Source organism: Solanum dulcamara, chromosome 2, assembly GCF_947179165.1.
Source record: "Solanum dulcamara chromosome 2, daSolDulc1.2, whole genome shotgun sequence".
Classification (NCBI taxonomy): Eukaryota; Viridiplantae; Streptophyta; class Magnoliopsida; order Solanales; family Solanaceae; genus Solanum; species Solanum dulcamara.
The window spans coordinates 40,958,828-40,972,266 of NC_077238.1; positions in this window are offsets into that span (position 1 = coordinate 40,958,828).

Here is a 13,439-nt window from a genome sequence, read left to right on the forward strand (position 1 = left end):
TGAGGACTCACCAAAACTCCACCGATATGGCAACTCATCTAGCCACGTATTGGAATGTGATCCTCAACCCCTACATTATGAGACAATGTAGGAAACAATATGCGTTGGTACATTTGAATATACTAAGTATGGGGGCATGAAATCAGTATAAATCATAGGATGCAATAATCAATTTAACGTACATGATAAAAGAGAATGGGTAATGTCATGAGAAAACCATAATGATCAAAACATTTAAGAGACATAGTTGAAAATGATAATAGAACATAAAGAGAGTACACATGTGGGATAGAACCATAACCGACAATAAGATCATGCGATCTATGACATAGAATCCTGATGTCTCCCCATACAATGGAAGAAATGGGAATTTACTTGCCAAGATAGACTCAACTCAACTAAGCGGGTCATGTACACATGCTATATGTGGATCCACTAGCTAGGAAATAAAGGCAAATCCTATGGTGGTACATAGTTATGAGACAAGGCACTTTATATAAGGAGCCAATAAGTCAAGCCCCCCCCTCAAGTTATTATTCGGTGCTAAGTCAAATCACACAGTATACATACATAGTGATCATACTTAACATATATCATGAAACTTGTACATAGGTTTAACATGCATAGAGTAGCTCATTTTCATAACATACTTGCAATATGAGTATTAGCCTTTCAACATTACAATATCATACTTACATAATTCATGCCATTAGGTTTCTAGGTCACCACATAGGGCCCTAAGTCACCTTTGTTCATAACTTGCATGAAAATCATAAATTGAACATAATTGTAATCCATTATCATAACTCATACTTGAATTTAGGGTAAAACTCATATACATAGTCAATTTGAATAAAAAACCTGAGAATACTTTCAGATCATTTAACTTCATAACCATAATTCATGTAAATCATCATTGTAAATAGCTTCATGAATGGAGATTCATAATTTAACTTGAAATCATGCAATTCATATAGAAACGTACTTATAATGATAGTTGATAATAACTAGAAACATAATTGAAATAGCCCAATGCAATTGATCAAATTAGAGTTACAAACTCAGTTGAAATTCATGAGATTTTGAATAAAAACCTTGGGACTACATGGGAGAAAGAATCCCATGGATCAACCCCCACATACCTTGAATGAATTTGAACTTGGAATTGACAAAAGGAGACTTGATGAAACCCTAGCCAAAACATGATGAAGAAGATGAACTCTTGAAGGAACCTTGAGAGAGAATTCTTAAAGTTGGTTGGGAGTTAATGAGGGAAAATAACAGACTTACGAGTATTTAGGACAATTACATAATTAATCTAGTTTCAATAACGTCCACATACATTAATGAAAATGTATGGAATGAATAAAATATCCTTCATTAAAACTAGAAACTGGGACTAGATGGAGGACCCATCATGGTCTGTGATCCTCACCATGGCCTGTGGTGGTGTCTGTTAAATTAGACCGGATTCTTAATTCACAGGGGTAGCATGGGAATTTTCAATAGTTCCTCCATGGAGAACTTCATGATCCATGGAGCTTACTATGGTCTATGAACTTGAGGCGTGGTTCAGGAAATGTAGGAGGGTATGCAAGAGTGACCACCATGGAACCCACCAAGGTCCGTAAAGGGCTACACATCTGGTGGTGGTCAAGTGTGGTCCCTACCTTAGAAAGTTTTCTTAGAGCCTTAGAGGAGGGCTCACTATAGAGGGTAGTATGGTCCGTGATGCTCACCATGGCCCGTGGTCCCTTGCTGTGGTCATTTACCTACAGGACTAAGTTGCAGAACCACCACCAAGGTGGCTCACCATGAGGTGTGGTAACATGACTTAATTTCTCAAGTCATGATGATGCCTATGATGACCAACCAGTAGGCAAGCTAACCTATATCCCGGAATTGTGAGTAATGGAATGTCAGGGTAGAAGACCAATAATTCAATTTAACAATGGTAATGAAATAACAGGAACATACATGAACGGGTGGAAGCTAATGAAAAATATACAAATAAAAGATCCCTCCTAGAACCTTGAATCACATGTACAAAGCTACTACAAAACGAGTACAAGTCCCAAAAGTGGACCACGAAAATAGAGTTGTCTCAAAAAGGAAAAGACATGCAAAACATATGTACAGAGGGAGACGGGTAAATCTAGAATGCAATATGCTCACCCTCGACTCTGATCACGACCACAACTAGCTTGAATCAACACCGTAACTAATATTCAGACATGTATCACCAAAATAGATGCAGAGTGTAGTATGAGTACCAAAACAACAGATACCCAGTAGGCATCATAGGCCGACTGAACATGATAAGAAAGTAAACCAAAATGCGAGAATGTAACCACAACCAAAGATAGGGCAAGAAGTAAATGTAGGTATGTACATGAGCGTACTCAACAAACAAAGAGACATAATCTATCTAAATCCGCCGGGCTCCCATAAACCCAATGGACAAGCTCATGTACAAGTCTAAGGTAACCACCTAACGGACTCATTTAATCCCGACATGAGCAAGGATAGCTGAAGTAAAATGATGGAGCCAAAAGAATTCCAATAATATCACCAATTTCCCCGGACCTGAACTGAACCATCCTAAAGGCCTGAAACATAACCCAAAGCTGAATGTATATAACGATTTGAATCGAAGATGCATTTGGGAATAAGAAATTGAACCACATGTAAGTTAGACCATAGACTTCAACTGGGTAACTTTAGCTAAGGATTCGACACGAGTGAGCTAGACCACGGACTTCAACCTGTTAACTGTAGACAAAGGGTCAAACACGACTAGGCTATACCACAAGCTTCAACTGGGTAACTGTAGCCAAGGAGTCGAACATGGGTAAGCAGGACTATAGACTTCAAAAGGGTAAGTATAGCTAAGAAGTCGAACATAATTAACATCAAAGGCCAACCGAGTGTCACAGGGAGTACCCCTAAACCAAGTGCCACCAATATATCACTCTATCTCGAACCATATAAACCCAAAATCATCGAGAAGACTGCCAGGATCAAGGAACAAGTGATACAGGACCGATAGAAGAATACGACATCACTGAGGTAAGGTCCCAGGATGTGTTAAAACTTAGCTAAAGCTCAGACTATCAGACTCAAGTCTTCTATATCATCTACAGGGAGCTAACTATCAAAAATGACGTCGGAGAAGTTCTAAGGCCTAACGACACCAAATCGCGCAAGTCTAAAGCAACAATAGTCTAAGCCTAGACTAAGGTTAAACATTCTTCAAAATATATAACCACAGGCACAACATACATCACTAGGCATGGATGATCAACAATAACATAAGTCATGCTTAAACAGTCCAACAATATCCCGAAATAGTGCCTAGGATATGAATTCTAGGAATTTAGAATAATCGACACCCAAACCCTTCCAACTCATACAATTCAATATACAATTGCTTAAACATGCTTAATCTCTCGAGGGAAAATCGTAACCTACCTATAGGCCGACCACACGCGCTTTAACTCACGAAACTAAATTTTTCCCTTCCGAATGGCCTTCGAATATTGCCACTCTATCAATAATAGAATCATAATGCTTCCACTCTATCAATAATAGTATCACAACATTAATATAGTCGTTATGACACAAAACTTATTGAATTTAGAGACGGACCTATTTTAGAGTTAAAAACTGAGAATTGTGGGACCTACTCTGGAACTCACAGAATTGATTCTAAGAATAGGCTTCAACTACTAACCCCATCTTATGTTCCAAAAAGGAACACAATTCATACATTAAAATAGACCCAACCAAAACATGCATTCAACATTGATATCTTAGCATTGAGAACACTAGATATGCAGGGGTAAAGGAAAATTTACCTCAAGGAAAACCTCAACTCCTAATTTTGAACACACCACTGGGTTTGCCTAAAATATCCACACAATTTAACCTTTTGAATCGCCCAATAATTAATGGAAAAAATGTAATTTGAAGTTAGAGATAAAATATGGAAAAGGGTCTTAAGAACTACCCTCTAATTTTGCTTTAGCGACCCCCTAGTGATCTCTTAAGGAACACCCACAAAGAGGCGGGCATAGCTTTAGCGACACAAGGTCTCTTAAGCGACCAGTCGGTTTAGTGAAAGGACTATTTCTTAAGCGACAGCAGCCTTAGAGGGCTGATCGATTTAGCGACCTCCTAGTCACTTTAGGGACCAGGAGTCGCATTATCAACGGTAAGTGAAAAATGGACTTTGGCATGTTCAGTTCTCCGATGATGTGCTCGGAATTCATTTAGAACTCTGTGCCTACAAATGAGATATGCTACCCCACTAAATTTGAAATTCTAGACTCAATGGCATAAGCAAATTTCCATACAAGGTCATGAAGACTAAAAGTGCATCCCACACCCAAGGCCCCTTTTGAGACAAAATCCATAACGCGTCTCGGGATTAGACAAAAAGCCTCAGTAAGCAAATATAGGGTCGTTCTAGACTAAACTTGACATTACAGAGCTAACCCTCTATTAGAATTTTCATCGGAGTGCATTTTTCAAGAATATTGACTAAAGTCAATCATAGGCCTAATTTCAAAGGCAAAAGCGCCAAATGGCCACAAATTCGTACTGATTGCCTCGGTACTCATGCCGACCATGCTACTAGCCTAATTTGGACATTTTGAAGCTGCTAGAACCGTCAAAATTTTGTTCTGAGGTTGTTTTCCTAAAGTTATGATTGAAGTCAAATTTTCGAGTTATAAAAGATCTAGAAATAGGAAAATGGGCCTGAAACCCAAACGAACGACCAGGCTACCAAAACGTCAGTGCCAGCAATTCATAAATGACTTGAGATTACTATAGGAATGCTCTAAACAATGGAATGAGTGCTCTAATTCAAAATTGACCTAGAGGGTCATTACACGTGGTGCGGACCACGGCTTGTGATGGCTTCGTGGTCATCAACTGGTACCAAAATCTGCATTTTTCTAGGATTTCATTTTCTGTTCCTTATTTTTTGACTTTCCAACTTTTGGGCTCATACAATATCTCCTCATTGGGAACATTCATCCTCGAATGGAATTCAAGGTAGCATGAACATAATAAGAAAGGAACATAACAATCAACATGAATGCAAAATATCTCAATAATGCATAAAACATGAAATCTTTAATCTCAAGAAAAAACGTAACTTTAAAACTCATTTTATGAACATGAATGCATATGAAACCATGAGAACAACTGAAACACATGATTTGGGATGAATGTATCATGAAGGAATTAAATACCTCAACTAGGCACGGACGGAAAGAGATGAGGATATCAGAAAATCATATCGGCTTCAGCTTTCCATATAGCACCCTCAACCTCTTAATTCCTCCATAACACTTTAACTGAAGCCATTTCTTTGTTTCTCAACTTTCTAACTTGCTGGTTTAAGATCTCAACTGAAACCTTCATAAAAAAGACTCTCCTTCACCTCAATGTTGTCCAGTGGCACAATAGAGCTAGGATCACTAACAAATTTCCTCAATAATGACACATCGAACACCGAATGCACCGATGCCAAATCTGAAGGCAAATCTAACATAAGCCACCTTACCAATTAGCCTCAAAATTTGATATGGGCCAACATGGCGGGGACTTAACTTGCCTCTCTTACCAAAATGCATCACACCCTTTATGGTAAAATTTTCAAGTAAAAACAATCATTAACCTCAAATTCAATTTCCCTTCTCCTCACATTCAAATAAGATTTTTGTCGGCTTTGGGCCATTCTCAATCTTCCTCTATTGAGTCTAACCATCTCCTTAGCCTCAAATACCAACTCGGGTCCTATCAAAGAAAATTTACCTACCTCAAACCAACTAATAGGGATCTACACCGCCTACCATACAAAGCTTCAAATGGAGTCATCTCAATGCTTTAGTGATAAGTATTATTATAAGCAAACTATATTAATGGAAAATAGTTCCAAGACCCGTTTGGAAAGATCTTCAAAACTGAGATGTAAACTGAGTACCTCAATCCAAAATGATAGACAATGGAACATTATGAAGCTTGACCAATACCCAGATATACAATCTACCATAGTCCTCAACTAAATATGATGTCTTAACTAAGAGAAAATGGGTCGACTTAGTCATTCGGTCAACAATCACCCTATTGGAATAATTTTTCCTACAAGTACAGGGAAACATGTAATAAAGTCCATATTCAAGGCCTCCTACTTTCAAGTAGGAATCTCAATGTCTTGAGACAAACCTCCCAGTTTTTGATGCTCAACTTATACTTGTTGACAATTAGGTAACTTAGCCACAAATTTCGTAGTATCCCTCTTCATGCCATTCAACCAATACACTTCTTTCAAATCTCGATGCATCTTTGTGGAACCGAAATGAATAGAATACCGTAAACTATGATCTACGGACAATATCATTTCTTTTAAGCCATTAATATTCGGAACACACAATTGATCTTGATATCTTCAAACACCATCTTCCCCTTAGGAGAAAGCCTTAATGCCTTTTTTAGAAACCGCTTTCTTTAATTCAACTAAAGTGGGATCGCTATCTTATTTTACCTTTACATCTTCCATAAGAGAAAATTCGAAAAAATATTTCACAGTAACACCACATCATCAAAATTAACCAATCGCACACTCAAATGGTCTAATATATGCACATCCCAAATGAGCTCTTTCTTCTCATCCTCAATATAAGCAACCCTATTCATCGACAGTCTACTAAGAGCATCGACAACCACATTTGCCTTATGTTGATGGTATAGCACACTCATGTCATAGTCCTTTAATAATTCCAGCCATCTCCTTTGTTGAAGGTTCAAGTTTTTTTGAGTGAACACATATTGCAAACTGTTGTGATCGGTGAAAATATCCACATAGACACCATAAAGATAGTGTCTACACAACTTCAAAGAAAATACCACCACTGCCAACTTGGGTAATTCTTCTCATGTGCCTTGAGTTGCCTTGAAGCATAATCTATCACTTTACCATTTTTTATTAGCACACAACCAAGACCACTCATGAAGCATCATAATAAACAACAAACCCATTGAAACCTTCTAGTAAAGTCAACGCCAGAGCAGAGTTAAGCTTATCCTTCAACTCTTGGAAGCTTTTCTCACATATCTCAAACTATTGGAACTTCACCTTCTTTCCATTCAAAGTAGTCAAAGGTAATGCAATGAAAGAAAATTCCACAAACTGTCTATAATCACTTAGATATTAGAAAGACTTAATGGTATACACAAATTCTTAACTGCCTAGGTCTTCTTTGGATCAACCATAATTCCTTCTCTGGAATAATATGACCAAGGAAATCAACTGACTAAGCTTTGCATACAACTGGCGGTCCTTGAGAATTTGAAACATAATCCTCAAATAATTCGCATGCCCTTCCTCACTTCAAAAATAGATCAAAATATCATTATTGAACACAATCACGAACATATCAAAGTATTGTTTGAACACCCTGTTCATTAAATCCATAAAAGTTGTAGGGGCATTCATTAGTCTAAAAGACATAATGAAGAATTTGAAGTGACCATACCGAGTTCTAAAGGCCATCTTCAGAATGTGACATTTCCATACTCTAAATTCATGATAGCCCGATCGGAGACTAATCTTTAAAAAGTAGCTCGCTCCTTGAAGTTGATTGAATAAGTCATCAATCCTTGAAATGAGATACTTATTCTTAATTATGACCTTATTCAACTATCGATAATCGATACAGATTTAAAGAGATCCACCATTTTTTATGACAAAAAGAACATGAGCAACCCATAGAGAGATACCCAATTTAATGTAACCCTTATCTAGCAAATCCTTCAACTAATCCTTTAACTCTTTCAATTCTACCAGAGCCATTCGGCAAGGAGGAATACAGATAGCCTAAGTATAGGATATCGAGACCAAAGTCTATTTCCCTTTGGGAGGAATACTTAGGAGATCTTTAGGAAAAACTTTTGGAAACTCATTAACAATTGAAACTGATCAAGAGTAGGAATTTTGGAGTTAGTATCTCTAACTCGAACTAGATTGTAGATGCAACCTTTGGTAATCATTTTTCGAGTTTAAAGGCATGAGATGAATTAACCCTTAAATAAGGAATTACTATCCTTCCACTCTAGGACTGGATCATTTGGAAACTAAAACTTAACCTCACGAGTTTTACAACATATAGAGGCATAACATGCATGAATCCAATCCATACCAAGAATGATACCAAAATCGGCCATATCAAGTTCTACTAGATCAATAGAGGTGACTTTATGGTAAATTGAAAATGGACGATTTTTAGAGACTCTTTTAGCCATAACCGACTCACCTACTGATGTATAAACGAAAAAAGGCTCCATTAATATTTATATTTGCATTTGGATCAAGCAAGACATAAAAATCATAGTGAAAGACCCATAACATACTGGTAACAACATAGGGAATCTCCTCCACCTCCTGCCTACCAAGAGAGCATAGAACCGATTGTTGTGTTGGCTACCCTTAGGTTGAGCTTGGGAACCTTGTTGTACATGGCCTCCTTCAACTACTTGGCCTTGAGGATGAACTTCTCTACCTTTGTTGTCAACATGAGATCACTCAGATTTCCTATGGCTCACCTTGCAACATCCATAGCAAGCACCTATACTGATCAAACATATCCCTTCATGATTCTTCCCATACTTGGGAAATGAAGGGTTAATAGCATTCACACCTCCTCTTTGAGCATTAGGGTATGTCACCCTATCCTTATCAAACTTCTTTCCCGAACCTTGGACTTTTTAAGAATGGCCACTTCCACCACTACCACTATTCCTAGCGTTGGAGAACCCACCTTTATACCAAGCTCTCTTAAAATCCCTTATTTTTATCTTCTTGAGTTTCTCTCCTTTAATTTATTTGAAAAAAGTCATGAGCTGAGATATGTCAATTTTATTAATTAGCATGTCTGTATGAAATTCCTTGGCAACCAAATTGGATACCCCCGATATGAATTGACTCATTCAGGCATATAGATCGGCAACCAATGAAGGAGCATACTTTGAGAGCTTGGTAAATTTGAGGGAATAATCCATCAGACCCATGTTGCCTTATCAAAGACTGATGAAATCCAACACCTTGGCTTCCCTTAGTTCAAGAGGTAAAAAGTGATCAAGAAGGCAAGTTTGAATGCTTCCCAATTAATTACTCCTTTATCCACCCTTTTTAATGTCCGTTGAGTATACACTTGAGGAACACTCTTGAGTTAGTAGGCCACCAACTCTACTTTCTCATCCGTAGTCACTCCCATAATACTCACTATCTTATAGACCTTTTCAATATAATTTTGAGGATCCTCATAAACTTTCAAACCATGGAACTCGGGAGGGTTCATTCTTGTAAAGTTCCTCACTCTAAAAGATGGAGTAAGAGCATTAGGAGAAGCCACAACCTCTTGATTGGACACAACTTGGGCTAGCATAGTGATGGTGGTATGGAACTCTTCATTTGTTACTTGATTGAGAAGAGGACCATTAGCTTGAGGGAATTGTCTTCTTGGAGGCATTTTCTGAAAATTGCAAAGAACATTTGTTTGGGAGAGGAAGTATTAGAGTATACTCTATCGCATGACATAAATCATGAAAGAACTAAGGATTTCCTAAAACACCTTATAGCCTTCTATATATAGATGTGGCGCACTTCACAACCATGAACAATATTCTACTTGACGTAGCATGTTTGACTCTTGAGTACATCTTAAACCTTGCACTCTGATATAAAGTTTGTCACGACCCAACCTAAAGCCTAATTGTAACATGGCGATTACAACCTCAAAAGGCTCCAACCAAGCTTCTTGACATATTATAAGTATACACAATGTAAATTAACTGCGGAAGTAACATGGAAAGAATCTAAAACATGATCATAAAAGAAATATAAACTTGACTACATAGACTCTACAACATATGTACAATAATGCCTATACTACTTAAGATGAGCGGGGGCTAAAACATAACCCTTCTCATCCTCAATACAAATATAACAAAATCTTTAGGATAGAAAACAAAGTCATAACTAGCCCTCGATAAGATAAGGACTCACCATCACTTCACCGAATGGAACTCAAATAGCCACGTATATGAATACGATCCTCAACCCCTACATTATGAGATAATATTGGCAATAATATACGTAAGTATATTTGAATGTACTTAGTATAGGGGAATAACATGCAATATAACTCATAGGATGCAATGATCAATTTAATGTACATGATAAAAGAGAATGGGTAAAGTCATGAGAAAACTATAATGATCAAAGCAATTAAGAGACATATTTGAAAATCATAAAAGAACATAAAGAGAGTATACATATGTGGGATAGAAACGTAACCAATAATAAGACCATGTGAGTTATAAAATGGAAGTCCAATTTCTCCCCAAACAATGAAGAAAGAAGAATCTTCTTGCCAAGGTAGACTCTACCCTGCTAGTCGAGTCATGTACATATGCTATATGTGGATCCACTAGCTAGGCCGTAAAGGAAAATCCTATGGTGGCACATAGTTATGAGACAAGATATGTTATATAAGGACCCGATAAGTTGAGCCCAAACCTCAAGTCATCATTCGGTGCTAAGTCAAATCCTACAGAATACATACATAGTGATCATACTTAACATATACCCTGAAACTTATACATAGGTTTAACATGCATAGAGTAGATCATTTCCATAACATACTTGCAATATGATTATTAACCTTTCAAAATTACAATATCATATTTGCATAAGTCATGTCATTAGGTTTCAAGGTCTCGACATAGGGCCCTAAGTCACCTTTCTTCACAACTTGCATGAAAATAATAAGTTGAACATAATTACAATCCATGATTATAATTCATACTTGAATTTAGAGTAAAATTCATATACAAAGTCAATTTGAATGAAAACCATTCGAATACTTTTAGATCAATGAACTTCATAACCATAATTAATGTAAATCATCATTGAAAATAACTTTGTGCATGGGCATTAAAAATTATACTTAAAATCATGCAATTCATGTAGAAACCTACTTATAATGATTTTGATAACAAATAAAAACATAACTAAAACATCCTAATGCAATTCATCAAATTAGGGTTATAAACCCAATTGAAATTCATGAGATTTTAAATAAAAACTTAGGACTCCATGAGTGAAAGGAACCCATGACCCAATCCCCACATACCTTGAATGAATTTGAACTTGAATTGAAAAAATAAGACTTGTTGTTGAAGAAACCCTAGCCAAAATTTGATGAAGAAGATGAACTGTAGAAGGAACCTTGAGAGACAATTCTTAAAGTTGGTTGGGAGTTAATGAGGGAAAAGAATAGACTTATGAGTATTTAGGATAATTACATAATAAATCTAGTCCCAAAAATGTCCATATACATTAAAGAAAACATAAGGAATGACTAAAATACCCTTTATTAAAATTAGATACTAGGAAAACACGAAGGACCCATCACAATCCATGATCCTCACCACGGTCCGTGGTGGTTTATGTGAATTTGGACTTGATTCTTGAATCATGGGGGTTGTAGGGGAAGTTTCAGTAGTTCCTCCACGGAGACCTTCATGGTCTGTAAACTTGAGGTGTGGTGCAGAACCTGCAGGATGGTCTGTAAGAGAGACCACCAAGGAAACCACCATAGTACATGAAAGGTTACACATCTCATGGTGGTCAAATGTGGTCCCTTCCTTGGAAAGTTTTCTGAGTACCTTAGGGGAGGGCTCACTACGGAGGGCATTATTATCCGTAGTGCTCACCATGGCTCGTGATCCCTTACTATGGTCCTTTACCTGTAGGACTGAGTTGCAGACCCACCACCATTGTGTCTCACCATGAGGTATGGTATGGACCATGGCTCCTGATGGCCTTCGTGGTCGTCACTTGGTGCCAAAATCTATAGTTTTTCAAGGATTTCATTTTTTTCCTTATTTTTTGACTTTCCAACATCCGAGGTCTTACACTATGTCGGTCCAAGTTAACAGGGTAGTAGTTGCTCCTATGAACCCAACTATGGGTATACAGGCGACAAGAGTTCATGACTTTACTAAGATAAATCTACTAGAGTTTCATGGGTCCAAGTTGGATGAGGATTCCTAAGAGTTTATTGAACTGATTCATAATATTGTTGATATTAAGGGGCTGATGTTGATAGAGAAGGCGGATTTGGCTACTTAACAATTGAAGGGAGTCAATCAAATTTAGTTTAATCAATCGAAGGGTGAAAGAGCTAGGGATGCAGATCCCGTTGATTAGGAGTTCAAGGATACTTTTCTCACTGTTTCTTTCCTTTGGAGTTAAGGAAAGTTAAGATTCAAGAATTTATCATCTTGAAGCAACGAAACTCGAGTGTGAGGGAATATCTATTGAGGTTCACACAATTGTCAAAGTATGCTCTTTTCATGGTTGCCAACCCTAGATCTCACATAAGTAAGTTCATTTTGGGAGTCTCAAATTTAGTTTCCAAAGAGTGCAAAATTTCCATATTTATCAAGGAGATGGGCATCTCTAGGATCATGACACATACTGAGCAAATAGAGGAAGAGAAGTTGAAAGAGAGGTCTAAAAGGGAGTCCAATAGGGCTCGAACCAATGGTGGTCAATCTTTTACAAATGATCAGGTGTCTAATTAAGCAAGGACAAGGTCCTAGAACTTAAGCATCAAAGTGACCGTTCTAGTAGTTAGACTTTTCTTGCATATCAGAAGTGTGGGAGGAACAACCCGAGAGATTGTCTAGCCAGTTCAATTCTAGGTTTTTATTGTGGTAAGATGGGTCATAAGATTAGGAATTTCCCTTTTATTGCTAAAATGATGAGGATGGTCTCCCGTGAGCTCAGCCCTACCCTTTTTTAGCTCACTAACTTCACAAGGTACCTCATCAAGTATGTTATGAGTTTCTGATTCGGTATTATGATTGGTATACATTTGGCTTTATGTTTGTTATGCCCTAATTGATTTTAGAACCTGTGTAGTTGATTCTCAGTGTTAGTTGAAGTGTTAGCTCCTCATGTCTACTCTTACAAAGTGTTATCTACTCTTACATTTCAATTTTTCCATATCTTTCACATGCATGTATGTTCATGAAATTGATTTTAAGCTATGTTTTATATTAAGTTGAAAGTTTCATAGTTTATGCAATTTAAATGTGTCACTACATTCAGGTAGGGTTGATGGTCCTCTTTCCGTGTACTATTCATGCTAGTTTGAGGCTCATTTGAAGGGAAATGTTCCCAAGGGTATGATATTGTATCACCCTAAAAATTTCTAAGCTAAAACCTAAACAATTTTTCATATGCATATAGGGTTGCACCATATAATTCTTAATTGTACATAGGTGTTATGGTCAATTCTTTAGTGTGGAAATAGATTTAAAGAAGTTTTAAGGTCACAAGAATACTCTAGCAGAAAGTT